The 25095-nt window shown below is 46.4% G+C and overlaps 1 long non-coding RNA gene across 2 annotated transcripts; it reads right to left on the minus strand.

Moving 5' to 3' along the window:
- Positions 1–5126: 5126 nt before the first annotated feature.
- Positions 5127–15309, minus strand: LOC137911649 (uncharacterized). Of its 2 annotated transcripts, none has more exons than XR_011106128.1 (3): positions 15235–15309; positions 5367–5446; positions 5127–5196 (listed from the first exon to the last, which is right to left on the minus strand). It is a non-coding gene; the product is annotated as an uncharacterized lncRNA (long non-coding RNA). The 2 variants fall into 2 exon arrangements; XR_011106127.1 differs by lacking the exon at positions 15235–15309 and adding an exon at positions 5841–5867.
- Positions 15310–25095: the final 9786 nt, after the last annotated feature.

Genomic DNA, 25095 nt, shown 5'->3' on the forward strand with positions numbered 1-25095 from the left:
TGAGCCCAAGACCCCATCTCCATAAATTACCCGGATGACGAGGCACGTAAGCACGCTTGTTAAAATTATAAATGAATTAAATTGCGGAGCGATAAATGGGCGATGGGAATGGAGACGGGTGGCGTGTGCAGTGTGGGTGAGAAACAAAAGAAAAGAAGCCGGTAGTAGGATGGGGGACGCTGGCGGTGGTCGGTTACACCGATACGCCCACGTGGATCTGTCCAGGGGATTGGGATCAGATACTCCATTTGAGCAAAGCCACACTGCATCAAAGACATTCAAATGAAGTAGTCTTCTGTTGCAAATTAAGCTCCAGGGGTGTGTGCGTGTGTGTGTGTGTGTGTGTGCCAGTTTGTGTTTGCGAGGATTGAGGGAGTGACAAAGGAGAAGAACCCAGGGAAGTAGAGGTTGAAAGAAAGTCGTGCCGGCCTAAGCTTTTATCTGTATCTAAAAGAAAGATCTATAAAAAAAATGCTAATAGAAGCGTGCACATTCCACATGGGATTGGCATTTATTTATTATTGGCAATTGACACAATTCCCACATTCCGTCTTCCATCCCTCCCTGTGTCTCTGTAATGGATCGACGGGCTTTTAATTGATCATTTTTGAGCTTTTGCAGAGAGGCCAAAGGAAGGATATAAAGTCGAGGGGAGCAAACTAAAAAAGCTACTCGTAAACATTTATGTGCAGCAGGGAGCGAAATTCCACACCTTAGTGCTGATGCCCGTCAATTTTGAGATGCGACTCCTGCTATAACTCCTTCATCCCGGCAACTCAGCTATTCCGATATCAAGCGCATTGCTCAATGGTCCCGACCAGCATTGCAACCAAGCGCTGCCTTAAGCAGGCGGTAATCTGCCAAAGTGCTGCAAGTACGCGATAGAAAAATATTAGGCCGATTTCCCTCCACGCGTTCAACGCAGAATGCCCACCTAACGGACCAGCAATCAGAGTTTGTGTTGCAGATGCTGAAGTTCCTTTTGCTGGGTTTATTTCCTGCCAAAGATTAGAAGTAAATAAATACGACTGTTTGCGTTTTTGACTGACACCCACCTCGGCTAATGCGCTTTAATCCCGTGGCGTCTTCTCATCGTGTGTGACAAAAAAAAAAAAAAGCTTTCCTGTGTTGTAATATCCTGCGCAGGTAACGCCGTCCTGTCGCAGCTTTACACCTTCAAAGTACCGCTGCTATCTTGTCTCACCAGAGACAATCAAATCATTTCAGAGGAGCTGCCGGGACATTTACAGTTCACGCACGCACACACACACACACGATAAATCCTCAATATTTTTCCCTGGAAGTTGAGGAGGAATTTTCGGCTCCACCTCTGTGGTTTTGTACCTGTAGATAACCCAGAGAAGGAACTAATCTTTTAGTAATTTACACAAAACCTTTTTACCGCCGTTGAGCATCTCCCGGTACGATTAGCCAAAGGATTTATTTTTATATTCGCCGGGCTAGGAATTAATACTTAAGCCCCCCTGGTACCAGCATTGTGTCATTCTAAAGCTGATAAGTGCACGGATGTGTCTGTGAGATTTCTCTCCTCTTGATGGCGGGGGGGGGGGGGGGTAAATCTCCCTCTGTCTCCAGGTTTCACTCGTGATTTTATTGTGCCATCGATTAATTTTCCAATCAAAACTCTACTTTCATTTCAAAGGGAAAAGAAGAACCATCGATATAACGGAGCGTTTTCACCTTTTAGTGACTCGTTGGGAGTATTTAACTGCGTCTCTCCCAACAAGGGGGGGGGGGGGGGGAGTCTTGTACCTCGGTAATTTGCTCGAGCATGCGACACGACTTTATCAGCGGCTTTTCAGTCATGCATTAATAGTAAACATGAACCACAATCAAAGCGCTGATTAGATAGACGGCAGCTTGTCTGGGTCGACCAGCGGAGAACCTCGTGGGTTCTCTGGATTGCCTCCCCCGGGCCGTGTGTTCTTTATCCTTGTGTGTGGACCTTTCATTGATTGGCTACGTTACTTAAGACTTACAGGTCTTTCGAATTCACCATCCTGAAAGGCGCAAAAGCAGAGCGGAGAACGAAGCTAGCTTCCCCGGAGAGCAGAGAAAACTTTGCTGGTGTTTTCGTTTCCTCGCCCGGAATGGCCGGCATCCATCCGGGAAATGCTCTGATCGCTTCGTTTTAGATTTAGGTACCCACCAGAAATCCTTCTCATGCAATGGTATAGATCACAAATCTGTACGTTTTCTCATCCTGATGTTGCTTGTGGTTCAGAATATTCGGTCGACATATGTGCCCTCGGCGTTACTGGTAAAAACGGGTCTGCGTGTGTTTGAATAGTTTTATTGGTCCGCAGTGACCTGTGTGATCATTTCATTGGTCTGATGTGAAGAGGTTAAACGTATTGGCTCCATTTTTAGCCCGTAAAAATCCATAAATTAGCCGCGTCGCCGTAAAAGCCGCAGAGTTCAAAGAAACATTGCAGCACTTAAATTCTTCTTGCACTGGAAGCTGAGACTGAGGTAAGAGGAGGAGGTAGAGGAGGGTCATCATGAAGCGGTGATTAAAAGCATCGTTTCCGACGGTTTGCAGTTTTAGCTGTATAAAGAAACATTCTCGTTGCTCCCGATTTGTCACCTGTGCCCCGCTGCTGCCGACTTGGTGGGCGGATTATCATCATCATCATTAACTTCATCATCCATCACTTCTGTTTATCTCTCCGTTCCCTGCTTTCTATTAGGGATGGGATAGCACACTATAATCTCAAGCTGTGTATCTGCTCGATCGACTAAATCATCTGTATCCGAAAAATGATCGGTAGAAGGGCTGGCCGGGTACAAACTGGAGGAGGTGAAGCTGAACACAGGAGGTTAATTTGACTGAAATAGAAGCGTTGTTTATTTTTAATTAGTCTATTTATAGGAGCGCCTCAGAATCGAGCAGAACTCTGTAGATACAGACGGTTTTAACGCACACGATGTATTAATATTGTACTTTTCGCTTCAACCCACCGGAGTTAGCGGCGCTAACGGCTAAGAGGTGGAGGCTGGGGTGATTAGTTCAGTTTCTCCAACAATGCAAGAGCACTGAAGGCAGCCAGGCAGAGTCAGAGCAAATCGCCCACAACAGGAAGTGTTGCCGTGACAGAAGATAGAAATTGTGGAGAAAGGAATCCTTTGGAAGAAATGACCACCATCGCCGAAGGTCAGCGTTCTCCAGTCGCTCGGTTCTTACTCAATAATCCATCATCGTTGCAACACCACGAGCTGTACGCCGGCAAAAATGTGTGTATGACAGGCAGCCCTTTCAAAGTTAAACACCCACGCACACACACACACACACACACACACACACACACACTACAGGACTCACAAATCGAGTAGAAAGTGGCTGTAGATTTTAAAACTTTAATGATCAAACATTTCTCCAGAACAAAGAGAGCTTTTGCTTTCTGCATTAAATTAGCATCTTGAAAGGACCGGCGTGTTGGGCTAGATGCTATGATGATGATGATGATGAGGAAGATGATGTGGGTACGGGGGGCAATGAGATTATCTTTACATCTAATCAAATAAACTCTAATGGGCCGGAGAATCCAACTATAATATCTTCTTTATTATTCAGACCGCCACCGTGTCACCCCGGAATCACTGCCTAACAGGACACGCGTGTAGACGGAACAGCGGGCAATTAATTACCCAGAAACCCTGACCGGAGACGCGGCTGCTGTGCCGCATTGTGGCATTGATCGCTGCCTCTCCGTGGACCTTTCAGGAGACGACGTAACGATATGATTCCACACAGAGGGTGGGAAGGTTCTGTAAACTTCTCCGCCCTCTGCTGCGTTCACTAGCGGCTAATCTCCAAGTGAAGACGGTGAAGATTCCTTCCCCCTCCTCTTCCTCGCTTCTTCTCCAGTCCTCATTCGGGGCTCTTCCTGATATATAGATCCATTACGTACGCCAGAATCCGTCAAACAGATGCGACAAATGTTCACTCTCCCTTCGCGGTCTGACTTGGAGGATGGAGATTAAACACTTGTGCATCTTTGGCACCTATATGACACACGCACGCACACACACACACACACACACACACACACACACACGTACAGGCGTGGGCTGTTTGTTCCTATATTTCCCAGCATTCCAAGTCTCTCTCGAGTCAGTGGAAACCAAATCCCAAGCTGCCGCTTGGTGAACACACGTTGTTCCCTGCATGAATACTAATGTTGTGGATGTGTGACGAGTAAATGTTTGCTCGTGGATCAGCTGATGATGTGTCAACGTTGTCATCGAGAGTTTGCTCTGCTGCCCCGACCGGCCTAAAAATCAATTATTGCTGCTTTCGTACGATACTCCAGTGAAAGACGTGTGTGTGTGTGTGTGTGTGTGTTTTCTTTAACATGCACGGAGATGCGTTACTCCACTTTAGCCCATAGTATGTAACTCATCACACGCGGCGTCTGTCCGAAACATGTAATAATGCTGCAGCTGCCTATTTATAGCAGCACAGCTTTACATGCTGTAAATGGGCCTTCACTGCGCATGTGAATAAAACGCCCCGCCCCTCTTTTCCAAATGTAGCAAGCTCTTTAAATGGGGATTCCATCCTTCAACCAGCAGTCGGGAGAAGCGGGATGGCTTCCTCCCCGTTTGCTGCACAGGCTGTATTCGGAATCTCCTCAGGAAGAAATCCAGCCTCGCACACGAGTCATCCCACCTCAGCCGAACCCACGAACCCACGGCACCCCCATTCCTGCCCTTTTGAGCACATGAAACTGTTTTTATTTTCGCCTCATCCGGCATTAGGGGATGAAAAGGAAAAAAGGTTGTGTAAGTGCGGCACAGAGGGGGGGGTACGGCTCTGAGGAGGTGGGAGGATATTTCTGATTAGGCGTGGCATTGACAAATGAGTGCTCCTCTCGTTTCTGCTGCGCTGACGTGCTTCAGTGTAGAACTGTGGCTGGATGCCGGCTGATGGCTGCATATATTTGCGTTACAAGTTTTGCATGAGATCAAAAACCGCTCCGTGTTTTTTTTTATTGCACGTTTGTTGCGTCTTCAGATAATCCGATAAAGTTGTCTGACGGATCGGACAGATTTATCCGACCGTTGCGATCGCCGTCTGCCGAGATGATCCGCGCCTTTCCTGTTGTTTTTCCACATGCTGTTCTTCTTGTGGGCATTGCACGGATCCCACGCCGCATCGTCACGCTGTGCGTCCTCCAAATATAAAATACATGCAGTCAAACCTTGTGTGTGTGTGTGTGTGTGTGTGTGTGTGTGTGTGTGTGTCACTGAGTGTGTAGGCAGCACCAGGACTGATCCATTGAAGAACCAATACAGCTGCTGACTTTACTTTTCTGACACGCAGTCACGCCGTCTTTTCTTACCTGTGCGTTCTTTTTTAATATGTCTATCTCCTGCTGATGTCGACTGGAGGCCATCTGAAGAACGATGAGCTTCTCTTCACCTGAAACACACAAAGTGCTGCGTGTTTGAGCGGAAACGGCTCTCGGGCGCTTCTGTGCGTAAAATGTGTCGTCGCGTTTCCACGCAGGGAAGGTTCCGTCGCATCGATCGGGTGAACCCGTGTTCCGCTGCTGTCTGTCTGCGCGAGTGTTAACTGCACCGGGTGCCCCATCTTTATCTCCGAGTCGCCCCCCCACATCCCCACACTTCCTGTCTGTCGGAAGACTGGACCGCACAAAGCCTCGCCCAAAGCGCTCGCCTGTAGTCACTCGTTTGCTCTCTCTCTCTCTCTCTCTCTCTTCTCTTTCTTCCCTGTTTGTTTTGTTTGTGTCCCTCTCCTCTTTTCCAATAAGAACAATAGGTTATGGAACGCATTTTCCTGCGGCATTACTCACAAGCACCAGCCGCCACATGCCATCAGACTCAGGCGAGAGAGAGAGAGAGTGAGAGCGAGAGAGAGAGAGAGAAGTTTGGCGGCGGCGGCGGCTCTGAACACCATGACTGCCATCTAGTGGCGAGGAGAAGCAGGACGGATGCACCGGGACACGGAGGGGATGGCGTTGGTGTTCATGAGCTGCTTTCTAGATGGCAAAACTCGATCCAATTTGCTGAAAACAGCCGAACAGATGTGATTGGATCTCGCTCTGGTTCCAGCTGTTATGTCAGGTTCCATAGAGAAATATGGCCGTGTGACCCCATCGGGTATTTTTGATCTATTCTTTAATAGAGTAGAGTCATGTATCTTAGCCCAGATTAATACACGAGCACGCAGCCGGCGATATGCATCATTCCACAGACTGACATTTTAATAAAGGTAAGGCGACGGGGGAATTTCCTGCAACAAAACACAAAAGATTGATTAAGTACACCTTCTCTGCCACATGTCACCGAATATTAGCTTCAGAGAGGAGGTGTCACCCAACTCACCCCCCCACAAACCCCCCCCTTTCAGCTTTATTTACTTCCTGTACGTGAACTAAATCGATGTTGGAATCGGGACGGCTCCTGAGATTCACGCAGGATCGTTGCCCGTCTTTAAATTCATATGAAATCAGCTTCAGGATGACGGACGGACGCTGCTCTGCCCTCTGAGAAAGGATTCAGATGCCCCGAGCTAGATGAGACGTGGGGGGGGGGCTCCAGGCTGCCCCTCTAGTGGAAGAACCCGACGAGCAGTTTCTCCTATCTTTGCCTTAACATGGAAACGCTTTGGAACATTTTTGACCATAAATGCAAGACCAACGTGAATTTATCTATTTAACAGGTTGTTTATTACATTGATTCGTTGTAGAGTTAACTTTATTGTGTTGACGTGGCGTACAGCCTGGGGGGGGGGGGGGGGGGGCAGAGCTGATCAGACCGCGGATGGATGGATGGATGGATGGCGAGATCTTCCTCCGCCTCATTCCTGTATGCAAACCCATCAATTCAACATAGATGATATTTCAAAACATAAGGAGCACAGCCCCCCCTCAGAGGAGGAGCGGTGGTGCCGACCGGGAATGAGAGGAAGGAGGTGGGAGCAGCCTTCCCAACCCTTTCTCCCCCCCGCCAGCGAGCAGCTTCCTCTATCTCCCTCTTGTTCGGCTCCTATATCTCTTTCCTCTCTCCGGTCCTGCCCCGTCTTCTCTCTATCGCTTTATTTGCCCCCCCCCCCCCTTTTCTTTCTATCTCCTATCCTGCTCCACGCCGTCTCCTCTGATAAATCTCTCGCCCGCTGCTTTTCGCCGCCTCTGTCTCTCCCCATCTCTCTTCTTCTTCTTTCCCTTGTCCCGCCCCGCCTGCCGAATATTCAATCCTCCACCCCCCCCCCCACCTCTTTTCCTTTTGTTTCATCTTCCTCTTTTGCTCTCTTCCCATTTTGACGACTTCGCTCACTTCCTCTGCGTCTCGCTCGGCCGTCGCCTGCAGGACCGTTCAGTAGATTAGGTTTGGCGGCGGCGGTGCTGCTGATTCAGCCGGATTCTTCCAAATGACCCAAATCCTGGCTGAGGGGGAACCTCATCCACTCTGATTTCATTTTTTTCTCCGTCTCTCTTCTTTTCAGCACTCAGTCACACACAAACACACTTTGTGTTGATCTCTGAGCGTTAGCCTCGTCTTTCTTTTGTGCGACCCTCATTCGGTTTCTAAGCCTGCTGTGTGTGTTTGTGTGCAGAAGCTATATCAATATTGGTAGCGAAAGCTGGAGGCTTATTTCAGGACCGTTTTTATTCACAGTCGACAATCTTTTTTTTTTGTTTCTGCTGATCACAGTCGAGTCGGGTTGGTGTGTTGGCGAAGATAAGGCCGTATCCCCCCCTCCCCCTCCCCCCATTCAGCCGGGATGTCGGAGCAGTCTGATAGAGAATGCCTTCACTGTCGCATCTACAAATACATTTTGAAGACCGCACATTGAACGTCACGATCAAACCGACGCCCCGACTACATACATTTTCGCTCTCTTTGATATGCCCCATATATCGCTTTTGTTCTGTCAGAAACATGGCACTTTTTTGGCGGGACTTGAAAGGAAATGACAAACTAAATCAGAATTAGCATTAGCTACTCGCCTGTTAGACAGTTTGATGTGGAATGCAGAGGCAAAGTTAAGTTTCACGCAAAGTTAGGGACGGAGACGGGATACGGTAAAACGAATCCTATTTGTGCTCCACTGATTCTGAATCGTCTTGTTTCTCTTTAGGGCAAGGTTAAGGTTAATTAACCAGCATTGCTATCCAATAATGATGTATTAGAATCATTGATTTCACTGCAAAGGACATGAATGGGTTTCACATTTTGAGCTACAGAGCTAAGCATCGTTCTTTCTGGAAGATGAATGCCTTTAAAAGATCTTTAAAATAATTTAAATGGTTCATAATTCAAATGGACTTTCCAGAAATTTCAAGGACGAGTCTCGTAATCTTGGTTATTCAGTATTTTTTCGGTTTTTATACGCATTATTTTTAAAAACCTGTTTCTGTCACCTCGTCTCTTGAAGCAAGTGAATCTGAGGATGGAGATGAAAATGTCCTCCGGGGGTTTAAATATAAGAGATATGATCGCCCGCAGGAGTAAAAGCTCTGTCGAGGTCCGAACCCAAACCGGAACCAGGGTTGTGTCTGTAGTGTGTGTGAGTCTGTCTGGCGACGCATTCAGGGTGTTCCCCGCCTCTCGCCCGTAGCAAGCTGGGCTAGGCTCCAGCGACTCCCGTGCCTTTAATTCCATTCTTATTTTTATTTGTTTTGGCTGAAACTAAATCAAGTCAATTTGTTTTTTTGTTTTTTTCCCCATTCCATATAAATGTTTTCCGACCGTGTGATCTTCTACCTGAAATATCACCGAGTGTGGAGGTGTTAAAATGCAGAGGGAGCGGCAACGACAAAAAGGAGCGCGACGAGGAAACTGATGAAGGGAGTGTAAAAGCGGGAGAGGGGCGAAGCGGAAAGCTGGGGCGAAAAACACGCCGGCTCAGGCTGTCCTCAAATTCAATCAAGCAAACGGCGAGGAGCGGTCTTTTTGATCAATTAATCTAGCAGATGGCAGGATGCAATCAAGAGAGGGAAAGCCGGAGAGAGGAAGGAAGCAAGTGGAAGGTGTGAAAGTTCCACCTTTCATGTGAACGCTTTGAAACGCAGCAGCTGATGAGATGGAAATAAAAGCGCCATATGAGACACAAACACATTTCTTGTTGTCGTGATTCAGGCGCACTCGTATCTGACGCCTGCGCGGGCCTTTCATGAAAAGGAGGCTGAGGGAGCGTCGCTGGTGGCCACGGGATAGAACGCTTAGCGTCCTACGGGAATCAAAGGGAGCCGAGTTCCGTCTCGCCATCGCAGAGGCTACCTGCTGTTGGCTGTTGTTGAAAATGGCGTCTCTGCACCGCCGTTTGAGCGGGGCAAAGAGGCGCCCGGGAAAACTAGACGGAGAAACGACACAGATGGTGCCGGAAAGAGGGGAAGATGTAGACGGCAGAGGTGGCGTTCCCGAGGAACGTCGGGAACATCTCAGACGTTCACCTCTCATTTCACTTGCAAGACTATTTTCTATTTTCTTTGCCTGAGGCGTCAGCTGGAGTGTGGAAACAATCGGGGTCAAGCCCACTCTGAGTTTACCTTAATTTACGCTCGCCGCCTCAACCTCCCCGTGCATCGGTAGAGGCAAAAAAAAAGAAATAGCGCTAGCGAGACCCGGATTAGGCTGTTTTATCTCTGGAATAAATTGCCTTTGAGACAAAAGAACAAATTCCCAAGGTTAGAAAAACAAGAGGATCTCGATGAGCGTCAGTTCGCTCTATGACCCCCCCCCCCCCCCCATACTTACGATGAGAAGTCAAACACTCACGTTTTCCCGTCTCCAGTAATTGCGCTCTAACTTTCCGGCTGTAACGACTCGTGTTTTGTTCACTTACATTTTTCACTCAAATTCCGCCGCTTTTTTTCTTCTCTGTTTACTTTTCTCTGTAAATCTTTTGACATTTGCAACGAGAATGAAGCGTGACGACCGCCACATTGCTTCCCACGCCGCGCCGCGCCCAATCCAACACCACTAGACCCAAGTACCGTGGGTTAATAGACCAATTTATTCAGAGAACATTACTTATTAATTTGCATAATGATTCACACACTTGTTAAAGGCGCTCTAACGTCATTGATGAAAATTTAATTATAACAATTTTTAGTTATTAAAAGGTAATCAGGATCAGCCACTAATCTTTAATACTTACCTTTGGAAAAAATAAAAAGATTAATTGCAATCAACGGCCTAAAATGTTTTCCTGCCTTAACCCACTGTGCCGTATCCTCCTGAAGAATCTATTTACAGTGGGAAAAGCCTTTGGAGAGGGTTCCGTTTCTCTGCTTAAACACTAAACGGTGCATTTTAAAGACATTCTTGCAGAAGCTGCACGGCTGAAAATGTGGAACTTATCTGATCCATCCAGTAAATTAGAAATAAAGTAGCAGATAATATAATGGCAACACGATTTAATGTGCTAAGTAACAGTTGCCATAGATACGGCCGCCGCGGGGCAAAGATGGATCCATTTTAAAGCACAGAGTTGATTTTAGTGTTTGGTGAAGCATAATTTAAAACTCGTTGGGCAGTGCGTTTGGGGAGAGGCCAATATATTTCTTTTTCCCAACACATTCCTTCCCTCATTTAGTTTTAAAGGAACACATAAACATGTTCTCCCACCCAGAAAGATGTTTGCCTTTTTATCTACGTGACTGAAATGAAGGAAATTTGGCTTCTTAAAACAAAAAGAAACGTCTCCGTCCAGCTTTTGTTGTTGCTCGGGACAATGTGGACCGCAGAGCTGAAGAAAGAAAGTCCAAGTTCTCTTGTAGGGCCACAAACACCACCCCACAATGACTCACACGGGGGGGGGGGGGTCCTTATCTAGTTTGATTGAAGCTCGTTTCCTTGATGACACGTTTAAATTAACACATTTCACTGCAACAAAAACAAAACTGTCACATCAGACACCGTCTTCGTTGTACCCTAAATATTGCTATTCTCATAAATGTACGCTTTCCGGAGAAAAGCAGGATGACAGTCGGTGTAAACATGTTAACGTTTACTTTTTCAGACAGCTCGGAAAGGAGGCGTGAAAGTGAAAATTAGTCGCCCAAAAAGACGGCGGAGAAAGAACTGAATAAAAGTCGGCCTTTGCGGAAGTTTGTTTACTCGAGAAAGAATGAAGGAAGGCTGTAAATACATCTTCCTGATCGAGCAAACAAAGCTAACGTGATGCAAATGGCACAGAAACCAGAGGGATGTTGGATTGATGCAACACGTGCAGGTGTTGGACGAAGCTTCGGTGTAACTTGGCTCTGGTTATCTAGTTAGGATGTTCTGCCAAGATTTCCTCAGTCGGAGTTCTGATGATGGATCTAACGCAGGTGTTTGATGAGCGCTTGAGATAATTCACACATTTTCCTCCCCGATCCGAGATTCCTTAAATTCCCTCAGCGACTGAAGTTTCCGTCTTACTTTGTCTTCCAGAGCAGAATCAGTTCTAAGTGTCCACAAGTGTTCTCATCAGAGCAGCGGGGTCTCCCCAACTCTTGACCTGCTGGCTGTGCTCCGACTCGACGGGGAATTTCGGAGTGTTTAGATACTCAAAAGAAGTTTCAATTTTTCCCTAAATTTCTCAGTCGTGCATTTCTGCTCCTGATTGGCTGCCGGGGGAGCATCTTCAGCAACAAGACCCTGCAAGGGCAGAAGAGGAGGATGACGAATTTCCAGAGCTATTTATCTCGTTTCGATCATTGTTGTTTCCTCTTTTGTCGGACACTGAGTTCTCCTCCCACGCCCATAATGTGGCTTCCTAATTTGCACTGTGCTTTTATGCCACGCCTTGTTTCCCTGCTGCCTGACAGCTGTAAGGAGTAAACATCCACGTGTCATCCACCCTGCTGTCTCGCCGTGCCACAATTATATATATATCAGTTTCTGGGCAGAGAAATAAATATGCAGCGCTTCCCGCTCTGTATTTATCTGTTCCCTCATTCCCTCATCTGTATCCAGATGAGGGAATTTAAAAGATTCGGCAGCGAAAAAAAAAAAATTTAGTGGGGGGAAAAAACCAAACGTTGATTTTTCCAGCTATCGCCTGTAGAAGTTTTTTTCAAAAAGTGTCGGCATTATCATCATTTAGTGGCATTCCGGAAGCAGAGCGACCTTCGCTTTGACGGACTGGAATGTGAAATCACATTCATGGTCGCCCGCTGGAATCTATCACACGTTGCCGTCGCCGTTGAAAAGGCGCACACACGGCATGCACACGCTAACGGAGCTCATTTCATGGCAGAGCAGAGGCTCGTATGACTGGCACCTCCGGTTCCTGCCCCCCCCCCCCCCCCCGCCGGCTCCTGCAGCATGAATGGCAGCACGAAGGGGCCGTAACGCTCGCATTGTGCTCCACCCAAGGAGGAATTGATTATGCTCACTCGGATAGCTTCATGGCTTCTCGCTCGAGCGGGGACAGACGTCTGATGGGGCTGCGTGATGGGGATGAGTTTGCACTGAGGAGGCTTTTTAAAGGCGGGGGGGGGGGGGGGGGCAGGAGGAACAGATGTGTGTGGGGGGGGGCAGACCGAGAGATAGAGGCTTTGATCTGTTTTTATGAATGAGAGAAGAAGAAATAACGACGCTCCGGCGATTGTGACTGACTAGCATGTACCTGGGTTGCTAGGTTAGCAGTTAGCGTACAGCTGCAGTACCAATTAGCCGTTTACTCTAAGTACCTGTGCCACAAGTCACAATTGTGGTGCAATCTGCTGTTAGTCTGCACAATATTCGTCTCAACGAATTGCATTTGAGTGCAAAGAAAAACACAGAGGGGTCGTTTGTGGCTCTTAATTACCAGTGTGTGTTAGCTGTTATCTCGTGTGTCAAACGGTGTTAACACACGTTGCCGTTTAAACCGAGGCCTCTTTCATGTGGCCCCCCTGTCCCCCCCGCGTCTCAGTCCTTGGTCATATCAACGGCAAAGACAATCACGCCGCGCATCCCTGTGAGAGTAACGATGCACAGATCCGGCAGATTGGAAAATTAACGTTCGTGCTAATGGCGGCTGCGACGAGGGCGAGTGGAACAAAACCTCCGACGCGAGGAAGGTATTCTCGTGGAAGAAGTGTGAGCACTTTTATGAACGAGGCCCGGCAGCTTAACCTCACTGATTATTAAAATCTCCCGACATCATCCAGGATGTAATGAGAATTATCCTGTATTCTTTGGGATAGCCTGACTGTCACACACACACACACACAGTCCAGGTTCATGTCGTGGCATTGTAGATCGCTCGCTCCATGACAGCTTTATACAAATATTTATCTCGGAAGCAGTAAATTGCATTAAAATACTTTTGAGAGTATTACCTAGAAACAAACCCAAAGTCAGGTTGAATACTTTAAATTCAGTTTCCTCTCCACGCCGAGCAATCAAACGTGATTTCTCAACTTGAACGCTCTTTTTGTTGAATTATTTTCAACATGTTCCTTTTCTTCTGTGATATTCAGCGTGTTCTCCAGATACTTTACTTTTCGCCATGGTACATCGACCCACTTTTCCCCGACAGGGATCATTAAAGTTTCATCTAATCTTAATAAACTGTTACTCCTAGCAGAAAGATTTGGATTATGGATGGAAAATGGAGCAACTGCTCTCAAAGCGTCTGCGCTTAAATTGAAGAGAAGCGCCCCCCCTGTCTGCGGGCGACGCATAGCGAAGGCAGGATGGATCTCTATCGCTACTTTACCCTCTTTCCTGTTTGCTTTTCTGCCATTTGATTGAAGGTAGCATAGTTTTAAGGGCTAAAAGAACGAGACGGCTGCTGCTGTGTCGCGCAGGCTCCTCTGCTCCCGGTGCGTTCGAGTCAAAGAAGAGTTTTAATACAAATATACTGGGAGCAATGAAGAAGGTGCAGCTTTCACTTTTCTTCCCGTCTTATTAGTGCTTTAATCCACTCTATAACGCCCCGACTCGCCCCAGAAGAGTCTCTTCTCACATTTAAATCCTTATTGAATAAAAGCACACCACAGCTTCCCCATAAATAACACCTTTAAGGTTTAATCACACGTTGGTCACCTTGTTTTTAGCTATAACACAGCCGTTTATGTCTGCAGACCTGCAGGTAGAGAGGAGGGAGGCGCTATGACTATGCTGTTCATTGTGTGGTTTAGTCCAACTTAAAATAACATTTGCTGAAATGATTTTAAAACTTTTTTCCGTCTCCTTTTCATCCAGAGTGGAGACGCAGTGAAATCTTATATGAACATATATCTCTCAAACGTAAGTCGAGAGCAGGTACAAACTCATCCAAGCTCGGCTGCTCTGCATGTATGGATCTAAAGACTCTTCACGAATGCATTGCTTCCTAAGTGGCTTGTTAAAACTCGCAGCACGCATTGGCCTGTCGGCTCCAGGTGTGGCTAGCGCTCACACGGACCTGCCGCAGTAAACGTGTATATTTTAGTCTCCGCCTCCGTTCCTATTCTGAGCCTTGCAAATGTGAAAAATGATCTCGCCTCAGGCAGAAGGCAAAAGAACGTCGCGTGCAAGTCGACTGGTAAAGCGAGTCCGATCGCTTAATATGCACGAAGCATTTCGGCAAACGCGTGTGAAAGCGAATCTCTCCATCGCATCTCCTTTTCTTTCTACAGCCTGTTGTTGTTTGTCGAAACCGAACCCCCCTGAGTAAATTCTTGGTGTCAGGTGTTAGCTGGGTGCAATAAATCCAGCCAGGCCGGTATGAGTGGAGGGAGAGGTCTGCAGGGAGGTCATTTGTGCCCCCCCCCCAAAAAAAAGAAATGGGGCATTTTTTCCCACCACTCATAAACTAAGTCGCCTGGCCTGGCACACAAATCCACAAACGTTTCCCTCACCAGGGTTGACATCGCCTTCAATCATGTGTAAGCCATCGCAAAGTGTAGCGCAGACATTTATTTCCCATGATCCTGTGGGGGGTGGGGGGAAGGGGAGGGCAAAGACGTGAAGGCGGTGTCATGACCTTCTCTAACCTCTCGTTCTATCATATTTCTCATGTTTCAGAAAGGGGTGCGTGTGTGTGTGTGTGTGTGTCTAAGATGGAGCCTTCAGGTTGGGTGTCGTGTGAGAGATTGTGTAGGAAGCAGTTAATGGGAGTTTCTCATGAATCTTTAATATGTTCACACGCAACAAACTATTTCATTTTACAACAGGCTAAATGACCCCCCCCCCCCCCACACACACACACACACACACACACACACACACATTTATATCTCTGCACTCTCCACGCCTGCGCCTGCAGCAGCACATATTTACAGGTTGCGTTTGCGTTGGTCTCCGTCCGTCCCGTGTGGAGAGATTCTCTGCGTGTCGTCGTGTGCACCCTTTCGCTCGGTGTTCTTGCCACCTAGTAGCCCGCTGGCTGTGGATTTCCTCGTCGTGTGCTTCTCCGTGTGCCGCCCGTCCTTTCACGGATCAACGCATTTAAAGCCTGCTGTTTTGAATACCAAAAAGGCTTCGGCTTGCACTTCCAGCGCCGCCGTGCTTGAACAGATTGAATGCGGTCACTCTGCTCGTCTCAGACCAAACGCCTCCGACAGGAATCCCTTCTTCTCGCCCCCCCCCCCCCCCCCCCCCGAGCCACAGAGGTGCCATTTAACAGCAGCCTCTCTCCTGCTGCCTGCAGAGACCTGCTCAGTAAGCAGCGCTCCTCACGCTCCCATGTGCAAAACCTATGACTGCAGCGAAACGCAGAAGGAGAACGGGATCCAGTTCTGTCTCGCGGAGCAGATGTAGGTTTTCAAATCCCAAACTCCTGCAGCCAAGGACGTTGTTCGACTGTGACAGTGGAAGAACGAGCGAGGCAAGAGGGAGAGAGGGAAAGATTAAAGCGTTCCCGTCTTCCATGAGTCTATTTTCATCCCGTTCTGCCGAGTTTTCTTTCTTATCACAGTCAGAAGAAGGAGCAGACTCCCCAAGCACCGCCGGGCCATCGCTCGTCTTGCTGGATACCCTAGAGGAGGCCCTCGTATCGTACCTAAACTGGTACAGGTGGAGGCAGCGCTGCTTTTTCTGCTCCGTCTTCCAGTCAACTTTGTGAAGGAACAGATTCAGACGCAACAAGAAGAAACTTGAATAAATCTTAGCCAGACAAAAAAACAATCTGAGGTTAAATAACAGCGCGTATGGGCACGATAAAGAAATGAACACGCAGTTATTTATACCTGAAGACCAAATTAACAAAAGCTTAATGAGCACTTTGCCACTTTCGTGCAGGTGCACACACAAGCTAATTCAGCTGATTAGCTCATAGCAATTAAATAAATGCACTCCAGGAATCCGGAGAAGAATCCCAGATAATCACACCACAAAGATCTCACATTTCAATTACGAGCAGGACTTCAGCAATAGAGGTTCAAATTGTACGTATCGCTAATTAGATTGCAATGAAGTACGGGCTTCTGCGAGGTCCGACAGCGCCCTGGGAATTAATTAAAGCAAAATGGATCCTCCCTTTTTTTCCAGGTCCTCCTCAGACTGTTTCATCCTTCTACCCGGTTTCATGGAAAAGGTTCTGTTAAAAACAAAGTGGGGGGGGGGGGGGGGAAACCCATCCAAGATCCACCCTGAATCAAGTGAAACATTTAACGGTAATAATTCTGCCCCTTCAACCCAGTTTCATGTAAGGTCAGAGCGTTTTCCTGTAACCCGGGTAACGGACAGGCAAACTGACTGACAGCCAAACAAAAACAGGTGGACGTCAGGTCAGATCCCAACAACGGCTGCCATTAAATCAGAAGCCACTCCCTGCTGGAAAAGATGGCAGATGGTAAATAACATTTGACTGCCTTTCACAGGCTACTTAAAACGCCACACACACACACACACACTCACGCAGCTTTACCCTTTGGAATCCACTGAATTTACGGTTTGTCATTACGTGCTTGACCTCTGTCACACGTCTACATTTCCACCAACACGCCTACGCTCATTAATCTGTATTCCAATATGTCATTTGCCCCCCCCCATGACGTAGCATGCGGGTGGAGCGCAATTATGAAAATGGGCTAAGTAAAACATGAGTTCCATGCATATTCATAATGACTTTATTAAATCTGTAAATGTTTAAAATAAATAACATATAAACAGCACAGATCTGGGTATCAATCAATCAATGACCGAACGCTTTAACACGCTCCCTTTTGAGAATCCTACGGTTTTACCCAGAATCATCTTTGACATTCCCTTTTCTGCTTTAAATGTATTCAAAAAAATATCTTCATAGTTTCTGGCAGCCTTCCCAAAATGCCCATTAATCTTAATTTCAGCGTTATCCAAGTCTCACTATCCTCTCAGTTCATATTTCCACTGGCGGGGGTGGTGGGTGGGGGGGGGGGTGGGGGGGGTAGCTTTTCAAGATTACAACGATGTGGCAGCAAATCACATTCTGACATCACTGAAAAGGGGTCAAAATCAATCAGCCGCCCGCTGGCCTATGGCATTCAATAAACGTCTGTGGGTATTTATATGCGTCCCCAACCGCTGTTCTAAAATAACAAGCTGCAAATGACAAAATATGACAACAATTAGACAGGCCGTGGCGTGGGGGGGCTGGGGGCTCACATCTGCATGGATCACTGGTGGGAAACTGCAGACGGCGGGAGAAATCATCACGTTAATGTGGTCATTTACGGGAAAGCTTGGCTCGGCCCACACAAACCCAAATGCCACCGTCTAAATCCAGCCTTAATTAGCCCCGTGCTGAGCGAGGAGGACGGGCGGCGGAGGGGACGGACGCCGTTTGCTGCAACATCAGCCGCCTTGTTATGGCGCATGTTGGGTGATCAAGTCCCACGCAGGACGCCATCACGGCCAAAGGAGTAGATGATGACTGGTGTCCAGAAGGTCTGAGCGACGCCCTCCCGCATGTGGGAATAACAACCCCGCCGGTATCTCGGTGGCCTCTCCCGTTGATTGATTGCTTTCACGTAAACATAACGGCAGTTTTCTATTTATTTTTGCTCTATTTTTTTGTCACTAAACAGACTCTTAGTCTCTGGTCGCACGTTTCCGACGTTTCTGTCGAATAGTGGCTTGTCCCTCTTTCTCTCTTTCTGTCGCTCTCTCTCCCGCTGGCGTTCCTTCTTTACCTTCGGCTCCAGTCGTGTTTGTTGGCACAGGGAGATAGGTCAGAGAGATATACGTCTGACATTTCGTGCTCCAGGTGGAGTACAAAGATTAAGTCGGTGATAGATTTGGGTGTGGAAACATTCGGCTGCGCAAACACAGGATATCAGACCAGTCATTGTTCCTGCTGGTTTGGAAATGGTGCCTCATTACAAACAGCAAAATGTACCAAATCAAATGTTTTAGCTCATCATTTTCCACCTTCAGTCTGATCCTTGCGGCCAGGCTAACGAAAACGGCGGCGCTAACGGCTAAGGTGCAAGACTTTACTAAACACCGCTAAATCAATATTTTACTGCCCCTGATGGATGAATTTGCTTCAGGAAATTGGTGGTAAATTTTGCTTTTCAACTTTAGACTAGGAATGCAATCCTTGGCCTGCTCGGTTTAATCTAAATAATTCAAGACGAATGCATGATGTTTAAACCTGTTTCCGTATTCCATCCAGCATCCTGCAGCATCGCAAACATGAGAAGTTGTACCGGTACTTATTCTGACTTTTTCGTGCCCTGCAATTATTACTACCCAGCCAGCTAAATAGTCTCTGGGACCTTACAAAATGTAATTTCCAAGAGATGCCCCAAGAGTCTCGACTAGGTTGTGGGAATTGGTAAACACATAAAACGAACCGAGTCCCCGAGGCCCCCGCAGTGCCTAAGAGAAAGGGTAAGTGAGTGTGGATAACACCGCTATGAAACAATGAGAAACAGAAAGGAATTTAAACTCATTACAGCACGGGAAAGCTGGGTCCACGAGTCGGGCTATAGTCGTCTACTTATCTCTGCAAAAATATCATTTTCAGCGTTAGCGGTGATCCGGCGGTATGTGAGGTGCGCTCCTTGGAACGGCTCGTATTAGATTGTGATTTCGTTAAGCGAGGCTGCAGAGACGAATGAAAAACAAAGGTTTCAGGAGCTCATTTTTAAATGTATCTTATCTTCTTATCTGTCGTGTCCTTTCACAAAGACTTCAATGGCAGATGCACGTGAATATTAAAGTCTGCTGACATAAATCTAACAAGGGCTGTTCCAGCCTTGAGCCGAAAGTGCGAAAAGATTCTGCAAGCATTAGCAACCGTGTTGTGTTTGTTTCCCGTTTTCAATTTGCCCTGATTCAAAGATCACAAAACACGATGTGAAACCAATTTACGGAGTTTCTACCTTTTCCTTTTAAAACTGCTCAGAATCCCTCTGAAAGTAATTCCAAATCTCGTTATTGAAGCAGAAATATAAAAGGCTAATTGGCAACCTTTCCAAGACTTGTGGGGACGCTCACATTTTAATGATCTAACAGAATTCTAATTTAATGCTAATTAGCGATGAAGAAATTCAAATGTAACCAAAAGCATTTAAATATCCTCCACATCACGGCTACAAATTTCTATATTACAAGGTTGGCTGAAATTGCAAATAATAAATGATTGCTTTAAAATGTCTGACTACATGATTTGTAAGGATAGAATCAAAGTTAAAAGAATATTTGATTGAATGAAGGTTGGAACGTTGACTCTGCAGGTCATCCCTTTTGGTTTTGTTTTTGTTTCAACATCTAATCTTTTCTCCCGGTTTTACACTTAATTGTAAATGTAAGCTGTAATTTTTGCTGGCAGGAACAAAAGTGTGTCGCCCACAGTCATTTCAAATAAATCATGTGTCTGCTTTAATTAGCTCCATCAAGCATTCGTGAGAGTCCGAGTCCTGCCCCCATCAGAACACGAGAGACAGGCGGATTGTTTTGGACACTTAATTCCCATAAGAGCAATTTATTAGAACTAGAACTAGAATCTAGATTCTAGTGCTTGCGTGCTGATTGTGGAGATAGCTGATAAATGAAGCGATGCGTCACGGCCCCGGAGCTTCCGTCCACAGAGACAAACCGCTGCACTCATTTCACCGGTGACCATTACCGAAAAGTTCCGGGTTTGACTTGGAGGAAGCGCCTGCGCTCCTTAAATGAGATCCCAGTGGCTCTGTGTTCGGAAAGAGACGAGCAAACGGAGGGAAATAAAATAGAAACGAGAGAACTCAGCGTTTCGTACTGATTATTTCATCTGAACAACTAATAGGAACCCTGTCTGGTCACCAGAGGCCATCCCATAACACAAAATGTGTGCTTGTGCTTGACCCTCCTTTCCTCCCCAGAACCATGATCCTAATTACGCTGTGTGGGGAAATTGCTGATTGAATTGTGTCAGCGCAGCATCCGGAAAAATGCGCTCCGAATAAACTTCAAAGTAGGTCACCTGAGCGAGGGTTTTGCCTTCTGGACGTGGTTATTAAATGTCAAATTGCACTTCTGAGAGTCCAAAATCAATAACCATTTGGAGAAAGTACAATTTGAAAAGCATAATTCAATATTTCCACAAGAAGAGCCTCGACTCACGAAATAGTTTGGTCTGTACTGGAGTAAATAAATATTATTGTTTTCCCAGGGAGTGGGTTTCGAACTTTTCACGCACAAAGCTTTTGGACCATCTGTAGTAAATAGGACGACTTTACAATGGACTGTCTACCTACTTATTTCAGATGGACTCTATTCTGACGACAATCTGGGATGTTTTCTTATCCTGCTCTGATGTCCTCCGGCTTCCGTGGCGCATGCCGCTAAATAAAAGTCAACCGCTCCTCCGTGGAAAGCGGCGTCGTGCCGAGTTAAACGCGCCTCCATCCGTCTCTGCGCTTTGCTCTTCTGCACCTTTTGATAGATGTCCTTTTGCAGTTTCCGTCCTCCCTTTCCTCCCTCTCTCTTGGACAAACTTTGTTCCTTCGCTGCTGCTGCTGCAATCCCTCTTTGTCACCAGACCTCCCCACACTCTGTTTTTTATCTTCATCTCTGGTTTTTTTTATCTTTGCATTTCTCTCTATCCTCTGCAGAGTTTGTTCTTTCCCCCTATTTGTTTCTCTCGTGCTGTTTGCATTCAGTTCTTCTGGAAGCAGAAGTATAACGCTGTTAGCCGTTAGCACAGCCAGCTTTGTTACGCAGCGGCTAGTTTCTAGCTCTGGCACGTTGCCGTCTGACTGCCTATAGCGGCCGTGGCTTATCTCGACTCATTTTGCTGCGGTAGACTGCTTTGCATTTTTAATAGCAACAGATTTATGGTTGCAGGCTTGACTGGATGTAAGATTTTATTTTATCTGATGTTAAACATGCTGACTCTTGGATGAAATAAAATATCAAGTTTCTCCTTAATTAGATTCATGAGCAAACTATTTATCTAGAGACATTCCTATCTGCTTCATGCTGGAAACTTGCAACCAAAATGCTAGCATGCTAACACATGGTAAACGCATCCTCATTATTTTTTAGCATTTCTCAAACAAATGCGTGTCTGGAGTGGGTTTCTTTGTTGTTATATTTTGGGATGAAGTGAAGCGTGATTCAGTCGCGTTGGCAGGCAGCCCGGCCTCGGCCATCCGTCTTTGCCGGAGGTTACTGAGAGAATTAGTGACATTTATTGACCATAATCCAAACAGTGGGCAGTCTTCACATTCCTCCCACCCCTGAGCGCTGCTCTGTAACTAATCTCTGTGTTTCACCGTAGCTGACGTGGACTTATAGATGTCTTGTGAGGAGAAAGCACTTTTCAAAGAACTAAGAGGGCGCCATTGATCATTTTGTGTCATCTTCTGCAGGGAGTCTCCTGACCTGTGTGGGATTCTGTAGCTTGCTGGAATCTGTCTTCTTTGTCCTGTCCTCTAGCCGAGGGCTTTTGCCAAATTATTTTTGAACTACACACATGATTGAGTGATTTCTTTTTTTTTTTGCACAAATGTCTGGCGTGTTTTTGTTTTTTTTTACCTCCGCAACAGCAGATGGCGTTGTGGCTGAAATTGAACAAGCTTGTTGAGATTTTTTTAATAGTAGTTTGTTTCACCAACACTGATTGGGTTATCAATCACATATTTTACAGCAAGTCTGACCCATAGGGATAAAATATAAGACACAGAACACACACGCACGCACACACACACACACACACGCAGTCTCTGACAGCTCAGCGGTCCAGGTAATAAAGACGCCATCGTGGTGATGTGATGGGGTTGCATTACATGTCTATTATGATGAAATGAAATTTGAACACATGCACCGGAACGATCACATGACGCGCGATGTGATCGTCGGCCTGAAGAGGTGCTTCGAACGCTCGTCTTCCCTCAAAGCGATGACTCAGATGTCAGTATTCTAATTTCACTGCAGACGTGGAGACAGAAAGGCGGAACGGGGGGTGAAATAGTGTGTGGCGTGGTTCCGTTCATCCATCTCGTCCCGTCAGTCAGGGACAAATGAAACAATAAATCTATCCTCTACTGAGCAGACTGGGTGAAAAGGAAAGTTTCTCTGTCAGTATTTCTCATTCTTTGCCATTAATGTCGACATTTTCAGCCGTTGCTGCTAAAGCACACTTTTTCTTGTACTAATGGAGTATAAATATGAGCTCAAATAGGTCTTTGGGTATTTTTTGCACTTTTAAAAAGACCAGGCTGCTTCCATTAAGATGGTTTCCGTCTGAATATGCCGGTTTAATTGGTTCTAAATGTTTCTATATATATTTTTTAGCACCGTTGATCCGGGTGTTGACGCGAAGCAAACCAACGAGCGGGATTTAGACATCCTCGGCGGCTCCATTCGCGGGCCCTTAAATTACCTCATTGGTGCTCACTTTTGAAATTGGATGTGTTTCCTTGATGATTTAAAGGCTGGCTTTTATGAGAATAACGTAGAACAAGAGCGATAACGCTGTGAGCTGGGTAACAAGCTGCAAACAACAGCTGCAAAACACAACTTAGAAATGGAGGCCAAAACACAAGACCGATGAAAGCTGAACGCAACGTGAAAAAAGTGCGCTGGGTTTTCTTTTCTCAGCTGGTTGAAGTTTAAAGATGATCTCTGATCTAGATGCTACGTTTGCCAGCGCCTCGCTAACCTCGCTGCTCCGTTGTTGCGTCCCGTTACCGGGTTGTGTATTAGTTTGGATCGGTGCTCAGCTGCGTTCTGGACATGATGGCGTGTTTTTGGGTGACACTGAACCAAAGCAGCAATTTAGCGGGGCATGAAGCGGCGCCAGCTAAAAGTGGCTTTAAGCCTCGCCAGCCTGCGCTTTCCCCTCTCCTCCTGGAAACATCACAGCCGGCACGAAACAAACATGGCCGACTTCACGCGGGCAGATGGAACCGGTGCTGATCATTACGTGGAGATAGCTGAAGGAGCCGATGTCCACCTCCTTCTTGCCATCGCCTCATGCTAGCATGAAGCCAGACATCTCAAACGTTCTCTTCCAGACTGAGACACCTTTTTATGATTCACTCCGCCGGCTCACTTTTTTTTCCAAATAGGCTCTTAACTCACAAAAAAGTAATTTGACATTTACAATGATTTTCTTATTTCATTCATCCACACCCTTTGTGCTCCCTGAGGTACTACGAAGCCAGTTCTTTTCTTCCTTTAGTATGACTCTTTATTTCTTCTGGTGCGTTTCTTTTCTGCTTCGCTCCCAGCCTTCATTGAATAGTTCATGATTGCTACTTTGAGGCAAAGGCTTCTGCCGTCGCATCATACTTGACGTGAAACTCTTAAAGGTATTTATTGTTACCGTTTTTGACACCCGTGGAGGGAATCAAACCGTCTTGCGGTTCCTGTCGAGCTTCCCAAGCCGAGTCACGTGGAAAACGTTCTGCTCCAGCAGAAAATCGTGTTGCCGTGAGTTTCTCAAGTGCATCATCGATTCATGAATTTAAAAAAAAGACAATGTTTAAATATATTTGTAAATGAATAGTGAACACGGGCTTTGCACCACTACAAGCCTGATCACTGATGACTGTCTCATCTGAGCCAATCTCAAAACGTCTATTTTCTTGTTTGTTTGCTTTGTTCTCTGATCATTTTCCAAAATATTCCCTGAATTTAGAAACAAAAATTTGTAATTTCCACAAAACATTGGGGGGGGGGATAACTTTGGTTTGGGTACATCAAGGCTTTACATTCTTTCAGAATTTCTTTTTTCACATTACTTTCAATTAGTTGTTTTAAACTATAAACTCTGTAACTGTAATATAACCTGCAGTGAAGAATTAAAAAAAAAATCCTTTATGGCTACTAGATAAATTAATGGTTATCAAGCTAGAACATTTAGGTCCACTAACATAGACCCCCCCCCCATTGCTGCAAACAGCCCTCCCCTCTCTCCAATCTTAGCAGAATGATTAGCCCTCTGCATTAAACTCTGTGCTGTTTGGTGGGGGCAGCAAAACGCTTTAGAAACACGATCCGGAGACACGTTTGTGAGATGATGGCAGGATTCAGCCTGGATTAAAAGCCTATCCGTTTTTAATGCCTGCTTGTGTTGCTCCGGCTTCTACAGTACAGCAATGATCCCCTTAATGCAGCATTAGTATTCTATTTAAATGTAAATCTGTCTCGTGTAATCACTGTTTGTTTGCGCCCTGCAGCGCCTTAGCACGTACGGTCAGCTAATCACTGGCCGATTTGATTTAAGGCGTCTAACTTTACTTGATTTGCTTTCCTTTGCTGTTTTAATCATGTAGAATATCCAGTGTTCTAAACGTGGGGGGGGGGGGGGGGACCTGCATTCTGTTTGCCTCGTTTCAGACCTGAGCTTTGACCAGGTGATGAGGATGAAACAACGTTTTGATGATTCCCGGGGACCGTATGTTCTCCGTGGTCGTCCGACACGCATTATCGTAATGATAATGTCGAGGGGGTGCGGTTCCGCGTCACCCAGGACTCGACGTCTTCACGGGGCGAGTCTGCCATCTACTGAGAGAGAGAGTTCTGACATGTACCAATAAACACTTCATTTTGACAATAGAGTCATCCGTGTCGTGTTTCGGGTGATTTAAAGACGACCTCTGCTTTGTGCGACCCCGTCGGGGTCAGACGGGATGAAATCGCGGATCAACTTTCTTTGCTTTTCTTTCATTCTCATCACGCCCTGATGAAAAGTGGCTCTCCACCACGTCAGCGCGTGTCGCT

The sequence above is a fragment of the Brachionichthys hirsutus genome, chromosome 23 (assembly GCF_040956055.1).
Source record: "Brachionichthys hirsutus isolate HB-005 chromosome 23, CSIRO-AGI_Bhir_v1, whole genome shotgun sequence".
In the NCBI taxonomy this organism is placed as follows: domain Eukaryota; kingdom Metazoa; phylum Chordata; class Actinopteri; order Lophiiformes; family Brachionichthyidae; genus Brachionichthys; species Brachionichthys hirsutus.